A 12500-nucleotide genomic window follows, 5' to 3' on the forward strand; every position below is an offset into this window, starting at 1 on the left:
CTATACACTCTGTCTATGCCCCTCATAATTTTGTAGACCTCTATCAGGTCTCCCCTCAACCTCCTTCGTTCCAGTGAGAACAAACCGAGTTTATTCAACCGCTCCTCATAGCTAATGCCCTCCATACCAGGCAACATTCTGGTAAATCTCTTCTGCACCCTCTCTAAAGCCTCCACATCCTTCTGGTAGTGTGGCGACCAGAATTGAACACTATACTCCAAGTGTGGCCTAACTAAGGTTCTATACAGCTGCAACATGACTTGCCAATTCTTATACTCAATGCCCCGGCCAATGAAGGCAAGCATGCCTTATGCCTTCTTGACTACCTTCTCCACCTGTGTTGCCCCTTTCAATGACCTGTGGACCTGTACTCCTAGATCTCTTTGACTTTCAATACTCTTGAGGGTTCTACCATTCACTGTATATTCCCTACCTGCATTAGACCTTCCAAAATGCATTACCTCACATTTGTCCGGATTAAACTCCATCTGCCATCTCTCCGCCCAAGTCTCCAGACAATTTAAATCCTGCTGTATCCTCCGACAGTCCTCATCGCTATCCGCAATTCCACCAACCTTTGTGTCGTCTGCAAACTTACTAATCAGACCAGTTACATTTTCCTCCAAATCATTTATACATACTACAAAGAGCAAAGGTCCCAGCACTGATCCCTGTGGAACACCACAGGTCACAGCCCTCCAATTAGAAAAGCATCCTTCCATTGCTACTCTCTGCCTTCTATGGCCTAGCCAGTTCTGTATCCACCTTGCCAGCTCACCCCTGATCCCGTGTGACTTCACCTTTTGTACTAGTCTACCATGAGGGACCTTGTCAAAGGCCTTACTGAAGTCCATATAGACAACATCTACTGCCCTACCTGCATCAATCATCTTAGTGACCTCCTCGAAAAACTCTATCAAGTTAGTGAGACACGACCTCCCCTTCACAAAACCGTGCTGCCTCTCACTAATACGTCCATTTGCTTCCAAATGGGAGTAGATCCTGTCTCAAAGAATTCTCTCCAGTAATTTCCCTACCACTGAAGTAAGGCTCACCGGCCTGTAGTTCCCGGGATTATCCTTGCTACCCTTCTTAAACAGAGGAACAACATTGGCTATTCTCCAGTCCTCCATGACATCCCCTGAAGACAGCGAGGGTCCAAAGATTTCTGTCAAGGCCTCAGCAATTTCCTCTCCAGCCTCCTTCAATATTCTGGGGTAGATCCCATCAGGCCCTGGGGACTTATCTACCTTAATATTTTATAAGACACCCAACACATCGTCTTTTTGGATCACAATGTGACCCAGGCTATCTACACACCCTTCTCCAGACTCAACATCTACCAATTCCTTCTCTTTGGTGAATACTGATGCAAAGTATTCATTTAGTACCTCGCCCATTTCCTCTGGCTCCACACATAGATTCCCTTGCCTATCCTTCAGTGGGCCAACCCTTTCCCTGGCTACCCTCTTGCTTTTTATGTACGTGTAAAAAGCCTTGGGATTTTCCTTAACCCTATTTGCCAATGACTTTTCATGACCGCTTCCAGCCCTCCTGACTCCTTGCTTAAGTTCCTTCCTACTTTCCTTATATTCCACGCAGGCTTCGTCTGTTCCCAGCCTTTTAGCCCTGACAAATGCCTCCTTTTTCTTTTTGACGAGGCCTACAATATCACTCGTCATCCAAGGTTCCCGAAAATTGCCGTATTTATCTTTCTTCCTCACAGGAACATGCCGGTCCTGTATTCCTTTCAACTGCCACTTGAAAGCCTCCCACATGTCAGATGTTGATTTGCCCTCAAACATCCGCCCCCAATCTATGTTCTTCAGTTCCCGCCTAATATTGTTATAATTAGCCTTCCCCCAATTTAGCACATTCATCCTCGGACCACTCTTATCCTTGTCCACCAGTACTTTAAAATTTACTGAATTGTGGTCACTGTTAACGAAATGCTCCCCTACTGAAACATCTACCACCTGGCCGGGCTCATTCCCCAATACCAGGTCCAGTACCGCCCCTTCCCTAGTTTTACTGTCTACATATTGTTTTAAGAAGCCCTCCTGGATGCTCCTTACAAACTCCGCCCCGTCTAAGCCCCTGGCACTAAGTGAGTCCCAGTCAATATTGGGGAAGTTGAAGTCTCCCATCACCACAACCCTGTTGTTTCTACTCTTTTCCAAAATCTGTCTACCTATCTGCTCCTCTATCTCCTGCTGGCTGTTGGGAGGCCTGCAGTATACCCCCAACATTGTGACTGCACCCTTCTTATTCCTGATCTCTACCCATATAGCCTCACTGCCCTCTGAGGTGTCCTCTCGCAGTACAGCTGTGATATTTTCCCGAACAAGTAGCGCAACTCCACCTCCCCTTTTACATCCCCCTCTATCCCGCCTGAAACATCTAAATCCTGGAACGTTTAGCTGTCAATCTTGCCCTTCCCTCAACCAGGTCTCTGTAATGGCAACAACATCATAGTTCCAAGTACTAATCCAAGCTTTAAGTTCATCTGCCTTACCCGCAATACTTCTTGCATTAAAACATATGCACTTCAGGCCACCAGACCCGCTGTGTTCAGCAACTTCTCCCTGTCTGCTCTGCCTCAGAGCCACACTGTCCCTATTCCCTAGTTCTCCCTCAGTGCTCTCACCTTCTGACCTATTGCTCCCGTGCCCACCCCCCTGCCATACTAGAGTGTGTGTGAGAGAGTGTTTGTGTCAGAGAGAGAGTGTGTGTGTGGGAGAGTGTGTGTGTGTGAGAGAGAGTGTGTGTGTGAGAGAGAGTGTGCGAGAGAGAGTGTGTGTGTGAGAGAGAGAGTGTGTGTGTGTGTGTGTGTGAGAGAGAGTGTGTGTGGGAGAGAGAGTGTGTGTGAGAGAGAGAGTGTGCGAGTGAGAGTGTGTGTGAGAGAGAGAGAGAGTGTGTGTGTGTGTGATGAGAGAGTGTGTGTGGGAGAGAGAGTGTGTGTGAGAGAGAGAGTGTGTGTCAGAGAGAGAGTGTGTGTGAGAGTGTGAAAGAGAGAGAGAGTGTGTGTGTGTGTGAGAGAGAGTGTGTGTGTGAGAGAGAGTGTGTGTGTGAGAGAGAGTGTGTGTGGGAGAGAGAGTGTGTGTGGGAGAGAGAGTGTGTGTGGGAGAGAGAGTGTGTGTGGGGGAGAGAGTGTGTGTGGGAGAGAGAGTGTGTGAGAGAGAGAGTGTGTGTGTGTGAGAGAGAGTGTGTGTGAGTGAGAGTGTGTGTGTGTGAGAGTGTGTGTGTGTGAGAGTGTGTGTGTGGGAGAGTGTGTGTGAGAGAGAGTGTGCGAGAGAGAGTGTGCGTGTGAGAGAGAGAGTGTGTGTGAGAGAGAGTTTGTGTCAGAGAGAGAGAGTGTGTGTGTGGGAGAGAGTGTGTGCGTGAGAGTGTGAGAGAGAGAGAGTGTGTGTGTGTGTGAGAGAGAGTGTGTGTGGGAGAGAGAGTGTGCGTCAGAGAGAGTGTGTGTGAGAGAGAATGTGTGTGGGAGAGAGTGTGTGTGAGAGAGAGTGTGTGAGTGTGTGTGTGTCGGAGAGAGTGTGTGTCAGAGAGAGTGTGTGTGGGAGAGAGTGTGTGTCAGAGAGAGAGTGTGTGTGTGGGAGAGAGTGTGTGCGTGAGAGAGAGTGTGTGTGTGAGAGTGTGAGAGAGAGAGAGTGTGCGTGTGTGTGTGAGAGAGAGTGTGCGTGGGAGAGAGAGTGTGTGTGAGAGAGAGAGTGTGCGAGAGAGAGTGTGCGAGAGAGAGTGTGCGAGAGAGTGTGTGTGAGAGAGAGAGTGTGTGTGAGACAGAGTGTGTGTCAGAGAGAGAGTGTGAGAGAGTGTGTGAGAGAGAGTGTGTGTGAGAGAGAGAGAGTGTGTGTGTGTGTGTGAGAGAGAGTGTGTGTGGGAGAGTGTGTGTGAGAGAGAGAGTGTGTGTGAGAGAGAGAGTGTGTGTGAGAGAGAGAGTGTGTGTGAGAGAGAGAGTGTGTGAGTGTGTGTGTGTGTGTGAGAGAGTGTGTGTGTGTCAGAGAGAGTGTGTGTGTCAGAGAGAGTGCGTGTGTGGGAGAGAGAGAACAAAGAACAAAGAAATGTACAGCACAGGAACAGGCCCTTCGGCCCTCCAAGCCCGTGCCGACCATGCTGCCCGACTAAACTACAATCTTCTACACTTCCTGGGTCCGTATCCCTCTATTCCCATCCTATTCATGTATTTGTCAAGATGCCCCTTAAATGTCCCTATCGTCCCTGCTTCCACTACCTCCTCCGGTAGCGAGTTCCAGGTACCCACTACCCTCTGCGTAAAAAACTTGCCTCGTACATCTACTCTAAACCTTGCCCCTCTCACCTTAAACCTATGCCCCCTAGTAATTGACCCCTCTACCCTGGGGAGAAGCCTCTGACTATACACTCTGTCTATGCCCCTCATAATTTTGTAGACCTCTATCAGGTCTCCCCTCAACCTCCTTCGTTCCAGTGAGAACAAACCGAGTTTATTCAACCGCTCCTCATAGCTAATGCCCTCCATACCAGGCAACATTCTGGTAAATCTCTTCTGCACCCTCTCTAAAGCCTCCACATCCTTCTGGTAGTGTGGCGACCAGAATTGAACACTATACTCCAAGTGTGGCCTAACTAAGGTTCTATACAGCTGCAACATGACTTGCCAATTCTTATACTCAATGCCCCGGCCAATGAAGGCAAGCATGCCTTATGCCTTCTTGACTACCTTCTCCACCTGTGTTGCCCCTTTCAATGACCTGTGGACCTGTACTCCTAGATCTCTTTGACTTTCAATACTCTTGAGGGTTCTACCATTCACTGTATATTCCCTACCTGCATTAGACCTTCCAAAATGCATTACCTCACATTTATCCGGATTAAACTCCATCTGCCATCTCTCCGCCCAAGTCTCCAAACAATCTAAATCCTGCTGTATCCCCTGACAGTCCTCATCGCTATCCGCAATTCCACCAACCTTTGTGTCGTCTGCAAACTTACTAATCAGACCAGTTACATTTTCCTCCAAATCATTTATATATACTACAAACAGCAAAGGTCCCAGCACTGATCCCTGTGGAACACCACTGGTCACAGCCCTCCAATTAGAAAAGCATCCCTCCATTGCTACTCTCTGCCTTCTATGGCCTAGCCAGTTCTGTATCCACCTTGCCAGCTCACCCCTGATCCCGTGTGACTTCACCTTTTGTACTAGTCTACCATGAGGGACCTTGTCAAAGGCCTTACTGAAGTCCATATAGACAACATCTACTGCCCTACCTGCATCAATCATCTTAGTGACCTCCTCGAAAAACTCTATCAAGTTAGTGAGACACAACTTCCCCTTCACAAAACCCTGCTGCCTCTCACTAATACGTCCATTTGCTTCCAAATGGGAGTAGATCCTGTCTCGAAGAATTCTCTCCAGTAATTTCCCTACCATTGAAGTAAGGGTCACTGGCCTGTAGTTCCCGGGATTATCCTTGCTACCCTTCTTAAACAGAGGAACAACATTGGCTATTCTCCAGTCCTCCGGGACATCCCCTGAAGACAGCGAGGATCCAAAGCTTTCTGTCAAGGCCTCAGCAATTTCCTCTCCAGCCTCCTTCAGTATTCTGGGGTAGATCCCATCAGGCCCTGGGGACTTATCTACCTTAATATTTTTTAAGACACCCAACACCTCGTCTTTTTGGATCTCAATGTGACCCAGGCTATCTACACACCCTTCTCCAGACTCAACATCTACCAATTCCTTCTCTTTGGTGAATACTGATGCAAAGTATTCATTTAGTACCTCGCCCATTTCCTCTGGCTCCACACATAGATTCCCTTGCCTATCCTTCAGTGGGCCAACCCTTTCCCTGGCTACCATCTTGCTCTTTATGTACGTGTAAAAAGCCTTGGGATTTTCCTTAACCCTATTTGCCAATGACTTTTCATGACCGCTTCTAGCCCTCCTGACTCGTTGCTTAAGTTCCTTCCTACTTTCCTTATATTCCACGCAGGCTTCGTCTGTTCCCAGCCTATTAGCCCTGACAAATGCCTCCTTTTTCTTATTGACGAGGCCTACAATATCACTCGTCATCCAAGGTTCCCGAAAATTGCCGTATTTATCTTTCTTCCTCACAGGAACATGCCGGTCCTGTATTCCTTTCAACTGCCACTTGAAAGCCTCCCACATGTCAGATGTTGATTTGCCCTCAAACATCCGCCCCCAATCTATGTTCTTCAGTTCCCGCCTAATATTGTTATAATTAGCCTTCCTCCAATTTAGCACATTCATCCTCGGACCACTCTTATCCTTGTCCACCAGTACTTTAAAACTTACTGAATTGTGGTCACTGTTACCGAAATGCTCCCCTACTGAAACATCTACCACCTGGCCGGGCTCATTCCCCAATACCAGGTCCAGTACCGCCCCTTCCCTAGTTTCACTGTCTACATATTGTTTTAAGAAGCCCTCCTGGATGTTCCTTACAAACTCCGCCCCGTCTAAGCCCCTGGCACTAAGTGAGTCCCAGTCAATATTGGGGAAGTTGAAGTCTCCCATCACCACAACCCTGTTGTTTCTACTCTTTTCCAAAATCTGTCTACCTATCTGCTCCTCTATCTCCCGCTGGCTGTTGGGAGGCCTGCAGTATACCCCCAACATTGTGACTGCACCCTTCTTATTCCTGATCTCTACCCATATAGCCTCACTGCCCTCTGAGGTGTCCTCTCACAGTACAGCTGTGATATTCTCCCGAACAAGTAGCGCAACTCCACCTCCCCTTTTACATCCCCCTCTATCCCGCCTGAAACATCGAAATCCTGGAATGTTTAGCTGCCAATCTTGCCCTTCCCTCAACCAGGTCTCTGTAATGGCAACAACATCATAGATCCAAGTACTAATCCAAGCTTTAAGTTCATCTGCCTTACCCGTAATGATCCTTGCATTAAAACATATGAACTTCAGGCCACCAGACCCGCTGTGTTCAGCAACTTCTCCCTGTCTGCTCTGCCTCAGAGCCACACTGTCCCTATTCCCTAATTCTCCCTCAATGCTCTCACCTTCTGACCTATTGCTCCCGTGCCCACCCCCCTGCCATACTAGAGTGTGTGTGAGAGAGTGTTTGTGTCAGAGAGAGAGTGTGTGTGTGGGAGAGTGTGTGCGTGAGAGAGAGTGTGTGTGTGAGAGAGAGTGTGCGAGAGAGAGTGTGTGTGTGAGAGAGAGAGAATGTGTGTGTGTGTGTGTGTGAGAGAGAGTGTGTGTGAGAGAGAGTGTGTGTGTGAGAGAGAGTGTGTGTGAGAGAGAGTGTGTGTGAGAGAGAGAGTGTGCGAGAGAGAGTGTGTGAGAGAGAGAGAGAGTGTGTGTGTGTGTGATGAGAGAGTGTGTGTGGGAGAGAGAGTGTGTGTGGGAGAGAGAGTGTGTGTGGGAGAGAGAGTGTGTGTGGGAGAGAGAGTGTGTGTGGGAGAGAGAGTGTGTGTGAGAGAGAGAGTGTGTGTCAGAGAGAGAGTGTGTGTCAGAGAGAGAGTGTGTGTCAGAGAGAGAGTGTGTGTGAGAGAGAGAGTGTGTGTCAGAGAGAGAGTGTGTGTGAGAGTGTGAAAGAGAGAGAGAGCGTGTGTGAGAGAGAGTGTGTGTGGGAGAGAGAGTGTGTGTGGGAAAGAGAGTGTGTGTGGGAGAGAGAGTGTGTGTGGGAGAGAGAGTGTGTGTGGGAGAGAGTGTGTGTGTGAGAGAGAGTGTGTGTGTGAGAGAGTGTGTGTGTGAGAGAGTGTGTGTGTGAGAGAGAGTGTGTGTGGGAGAGTGTGTGTGGGAGAGTGTGTGTGAGAGAGTGTGCGTGTGAGAGAGAGAGTGTGTGTGAAAGAGAGTTTGTGTCAGAGAGAGAGTGTGTGTGTGAGAGAGAGTGTGTGCGTGAGAGAGAGCGTGTGCGTGAGAGTGTGAGAGAGAGAGAGAGTGTGTGTGTGTGTGTGTGAGAGAGAGTGTGTGTGTGAGAGAGAGTGTGTGTGTGAGAGAGAGTGTGTGTGTGAGAGAGAGTGTGTGTGTGAGAGAGAGTGTGTGTGGGAGAGAGTGTGTGTGTGGGAGAGAGAGTGTGTGTGTGAGAGAGAGTGTGTGAGAGAGAGTGTGTGAGAGAGAGTGTGTGAGAGAGAGTGTGTGAGAGAGAGTGTGTGAGAGAGAGTGTGTGAGAGAGTGTGTGAGAGAGTGTGTGTGGGAGAGAGTGTGTGTCAGAGAGAGTGTGTGTGTGAGAGAGAGTGTGTGTGGGAGAGTGTGTGTGAGAGAGAGAGTGAGCGAGAGAGAGTGTGTGTGTGAGAGAGAGAGAGTGTGTGTGAGAGAAAGTTTGTGTCAGAGAGTGTGTGTGTGGGAGAGTGTGCGTGAGAGAGAGTGTGTGTCTGAGTGTGAGAGAGAGAGTGTGTGTGTGTGTGGGTGAGTGTTTGTGTGAGAGAGAGTGTGTGTGTGTGTGAGTGAGAATGTGTGTGGGAGAGAGTGTGTCAGAGAGAGAGTGTGTGTCAGAGTGTGAGAGAGAGAGAGAGTGTGTGTGTTTGTGGGAGAGAGAGTGTGTGTGGGAGAGAGTGTGTGTGGGAGAGAGTGTGTGTGTGAGAGTGTGTGTGAGAGAGAGAGTGTGCGAGAGAGAGTGTGTGTGCGAGAGAGAGAGTGTGTGTGTGTGATGAGAGAGTGTGTGTGAGAGAGAGAGTGTGTGTCAGAGAGATTGTGTGTGTCAGAGTGTGAGAGAGAGAGAGAGAGTGTGTGTGTGTGGGAGAGAGAGTGTGTGTTTATGAGAGAGAGTGTGTGTGAGAGAGAGAGAGTGTGTGTGAGAGAGAGAGAGTGTATGTGAGAGAGAGTGTGTGTGAGAGAGAGTGTGTGTGAGAGAGAGTGTGTGTGTGTGAGAGAGAGTGTGTGTGAGAGAGAGTGTGTGTGAGATAGAGTGTGTGTATGTGAGAGAGTGTGTGTATGTGAGAGAGTGTGTGTGTGAGAGAGTGTGTGTGGGAGAGTGTGTGTGAGAGAGAGAGTGTGTGTGTGTGTGTGAGAGAGAGTGTGTGTGGGAGAGAGAGTGTGTGAGAGAGAGAGAGTGTGTGTGAGAGAGACTGTGTGTGAGAGATTGTGTGTGTGAGAGAGAGTGTGTGTGAGAGAGAATGTGTGTGTGAGTGAGAGAGTGTGTGTGAGTGAGAGAGTGTGTGTGAGAGAGAGAGTGTGTGTGAGAGAGAGAGTGTGTGTGAGAGAGAGAGTGTGCGAGAGAGAGTGTGTGTGTGAGAGAGAGAGTGTGTGTGTGTGATGAGAGAGTGTGTGAGGGAGAGTGTGTATGAGAGAGAGTGTGTGTCAGAGAGTGTGTGTGAGCGTGTGAGAGAGAGTGTGTGTGTGTGATGAGAGAGTGTGTGAGGGAGAGTGTGTATGAGAGAGAGTGTGTGTCAGAGAGAGAGTGTGTGTGAGCGTGTGAGAGAGAGAGAGAGAGTGTGTGTGTGTGTGAGAGAGTGTGTTGAGAGAGAGAGTGTGTGTGAGAGAGAGTGTGTGTGTGTGTAAGAGAGAGAGTGTGTGTAAGAGAGAGAGTGTGTGTGTGAGAGTGTGTGTGAGAGAGAGAGTGTGTGTGTGAGAGAGAGAGTGTGTGTGTGTGATGAGAGAGTGTGTGAGGGAGAGTGTGTATGAGAGAGAGTGTGTTGAGAGAGAGAGTGTGTGTGTGTGTAAGAGAGAGAGTGTGTGTAAGAGAGAGAGTGTGTGTGTGAGAGTGTGTGTGAGAGAGAGAGTGTTGTGTGTGAGAGAGAGAGTGTGTGTGTGTGATGAGAGAGTGTGTGAGGGAGAGTGTGTATGAGAGAGAGTGTGTTGAGAGAGAGAGTGTGTGTGAGAGAGAGTGTGTGTGTGTGTAAGAGAGAGAGTGTGTGTGAGAGAGAGTGTATGTGTGTGTAAGAGAGAGAGTGTGTGTAAGATAATGAGGGGCATAGATAAGGTAGATAGTCAACATCTTTTCCCAAAGGTAGGGGAGTCTAAAACTAGAGGGCATAGGTTTAAGGTGAGAGGGGAGAGATTCAGAAGGGCCCAGAGGGGCAATTTCTTCACTCAGAGGGTAGTGAGTGTCTGGAATGGGCTGCCAGAGGTAGTAGTAGAGGCGGGTACAATTGTGTCTTTCAAAAAGCATTTAGATGGTTACATGGGTAAGATGGGTATAGAGGGTTATGGGCCAAGTGCGGGCAACTGGGACTAGCTTAATGGTAAAAACTGGGCGGCATGGACTGGTTGGGCCGAAGGGCCTGTTTCCATGCTGTAAACTTCTATGATTCTATGATTCTATAAGAGAGAGAGTGTGTGAGAGAGAATGTGTGTGTGAGAGAGAGAGTGTGTGAGAGTGTGTGTGAGAGAGAGTGTGTGTGTGTGTGAGACAGAGCGTATGTGGAAGAGAGAGTGTGTGTGTGAGAGAGAGTGTGTGAGAGTGTGTGTGTGAGAGAGAGTGTGTGTGTGAGACAGAGCGTATGTGGAAGAGAGAGTGTGTGTGTGAGAGAGTGTGTGTGGGAGAGAGAGTGTGTGTGAGAGAGAGAGTGTCTGTGAGAGTGGGAGAGAGAGATAGTGTGTGTGTGTGTGAGAGAGAGTGTGTGTGAGAGAGAGTGTGTGTGGGAGAGAGAGTGTGTGTGAGAGAGAGAGTGTCTGTGAGAGTGGGAGAGAGAGATAGTGTGTGTGTGTGTGAGAGAGAGTGTGTGTGAGAGAGAGTGTGTGTGGGAGAGAGTGTGTGTCAGAGAGAGAGTGTGTGTGGGAGAGAGTGTGAGAGAGAGAGTGTGTGTGTTTGTGAGAGAGTGTTTGTGGGGGAGAGAGAGTGTGTGTGAGAGAGAGAGTGTGCGAGAGAGAGAGTGTGTGTGAGAGAGAGCGTCTGTGTGAGAGTGTGAGAGAGAGAGTGTGTGTGTGTGTGTGTGAGAGAGATGTGTGTGGGAGAGAGAGTGTGTGTGAGAGAGAGAGTGTTCGAGAGAGAGTGTGTATGTGTGTGTGAGAGAGAGTGTGTGTGTGAGAGAGAGTGTGTGTGAGAGAGAGAGTGTGTGTCAGAGAGAGAGTGTGTGTGAGAGAGAGCGTCTGTGTGAGAGTGTGAGAGAGAGAGTGTGTGTGTGTGTGTGTGAGAGAGATGTGTGTGGGAGAGAGAGTGTGTGTGAGAGAGAGAGTGTTCGAGAGAGAGTGTGTGTGTGAGAGAGAGAGTGTGTGTGAGAGAGTGTGTGTCAGAGAGAGAGTGTGGGTGTGGGAGAGAGAGTGTGTCTGTGAGAGAGAGTGTGTGTGAGAGAGAGAGTGTGTGTGAGAGAGAGTGTGTGTGAGAGAGAGTGTGTGTGAGAGAGAGTGTGTGTGAGAGAGAGAGTGTGTGAGAGAGAGTGTGTGGGAGAGTGTGTGAGAGAGAGAGAGTGTGCAAGAGAGAGTGTGTGTGAGAGAGAGAGTGTGTGTGAGAGAGAGTTTGTGTCAGAGAGAGTGTGTGTGTGTGGGAGAGAGTGTGTGTGAGAGAGAGAGTGTGTGTGAGAGAGAGAGTGTGTGTGTGAGAGAGAGTGTGTGTGAGAGAGAGTGTGTGTGAGAGAGAGTGTGTGTGAGAGAGAGTGTGTGTGAGAGAGAGTGTGTGTGAGAGAGAGTGTGTGTGAGAGAGAGTGTGTGTGTGAGAGAGAGTGTGTGTGAGAGAGAGAGTGTGTGTGAGAGAGAGTTTGTGTCAGAGAGAGAGTGTGTGTGTGGGAGAGAGTGTGTGCGTGAGAGAGAGTGTGTGTGTGAGAGTGTGAGAGAGAGTGTGTGTGTGTGGGAGAGAGAATGTGTGTGGGAGAGAGAGTGTGTGAGAGAGACTGTGTGCGAGAGAGAGTGTGTGTGTGCGAGAGATAGTGTGTGTGTGAGAGAGAGAGAGTGTGTGTGTGTGTGTGAGAGAGAGTGTGTGTGGGAGAGAGAGTGTGTGTGGGAGAGAGAGTGTGTGTGGGAGAGAGAGTGTGTGTGAGAGAGAGAGTGTGTGTCAGAGAGAGAGTGTGTGTGTGGGAGAGAGAGTGTGTGTGAGAGAGAGAGTGTGTGTGAGAGAGAGAGTGTGTGTGAGAGAGAGTGTGTATGAGAGAGAGAGTGTGTGAGAGAGAGTTTGTGAGAGTGTGTGTGTGGGAGAGAGTGTGTGTCAGAGAGAGTGTGTGTGAGAGAGAGTTTGTGTCAGAGAGAGAGTGTGTGTGGGAGAGAGTGTGTGCGTGAGAGAGGGGGGTGGGGGGGAGAGATGGGGGTGGGAGGGAGATGGGGGTGGGGGTGGAGAGATGGGGGAGGAGGGAGAGGTGGGGGGTGGGGAGTGGAGATGGGGGGTGGGGGAGAGAGATGGTGTGTGGGGGGGGAGAGATGGGGGGTGGGGGGGAGAGATGGGGGTGGTGGGGAGAGATTGGGGTGGGGTCGGAGAGATGGGATTGGGGGGCAGAGGGTAGAGCAGTTGATGTGGTGTATATGGATTTCAGCAAAGCGTTTGATAAGGGTTCCCCACGGTAGGCTATTGCAAAAAATACGGAGGCTGGGGATTGAGGGTGATTTAGAGATGTGGATCAGAAATTGGCTAGCTGAAAGAAGACAGAGGGTGGTGGTTGATGGGAAATGT

At 49.4% G+C, this 12500-nt stretch overlaps 1 protein-coding gene across 1 annotated transcript in view; it reads right to left on the minus strand.

The window, feature by feature from the left end:
- Positions 1-12500, minus strand: part of LOC140409454 (galectin-3-binding protein-like) — a 130050-nt gene that overhangs the window by 34210 nt on the left and 83340 nt on the right. The window lies entirely within an intron of this gene.

This window comes from Scyliorhinus torazame, chromosome 3 (assembly GCF_047496885.1).
Source record: "Scyliorhinus torazame isolate Kashiwa2021f chromosome 3, sScyTor2.1, whole genome shotgun sequence".
Taxonomy (NCBI): domain Eukaryota; kingdom Metazoa; phylum Chordata; class Chondrichthyes; order Carcharhiniformes; family Scyliorhinidae; genus Scyliorhinus; species Scyliorhinus torazame.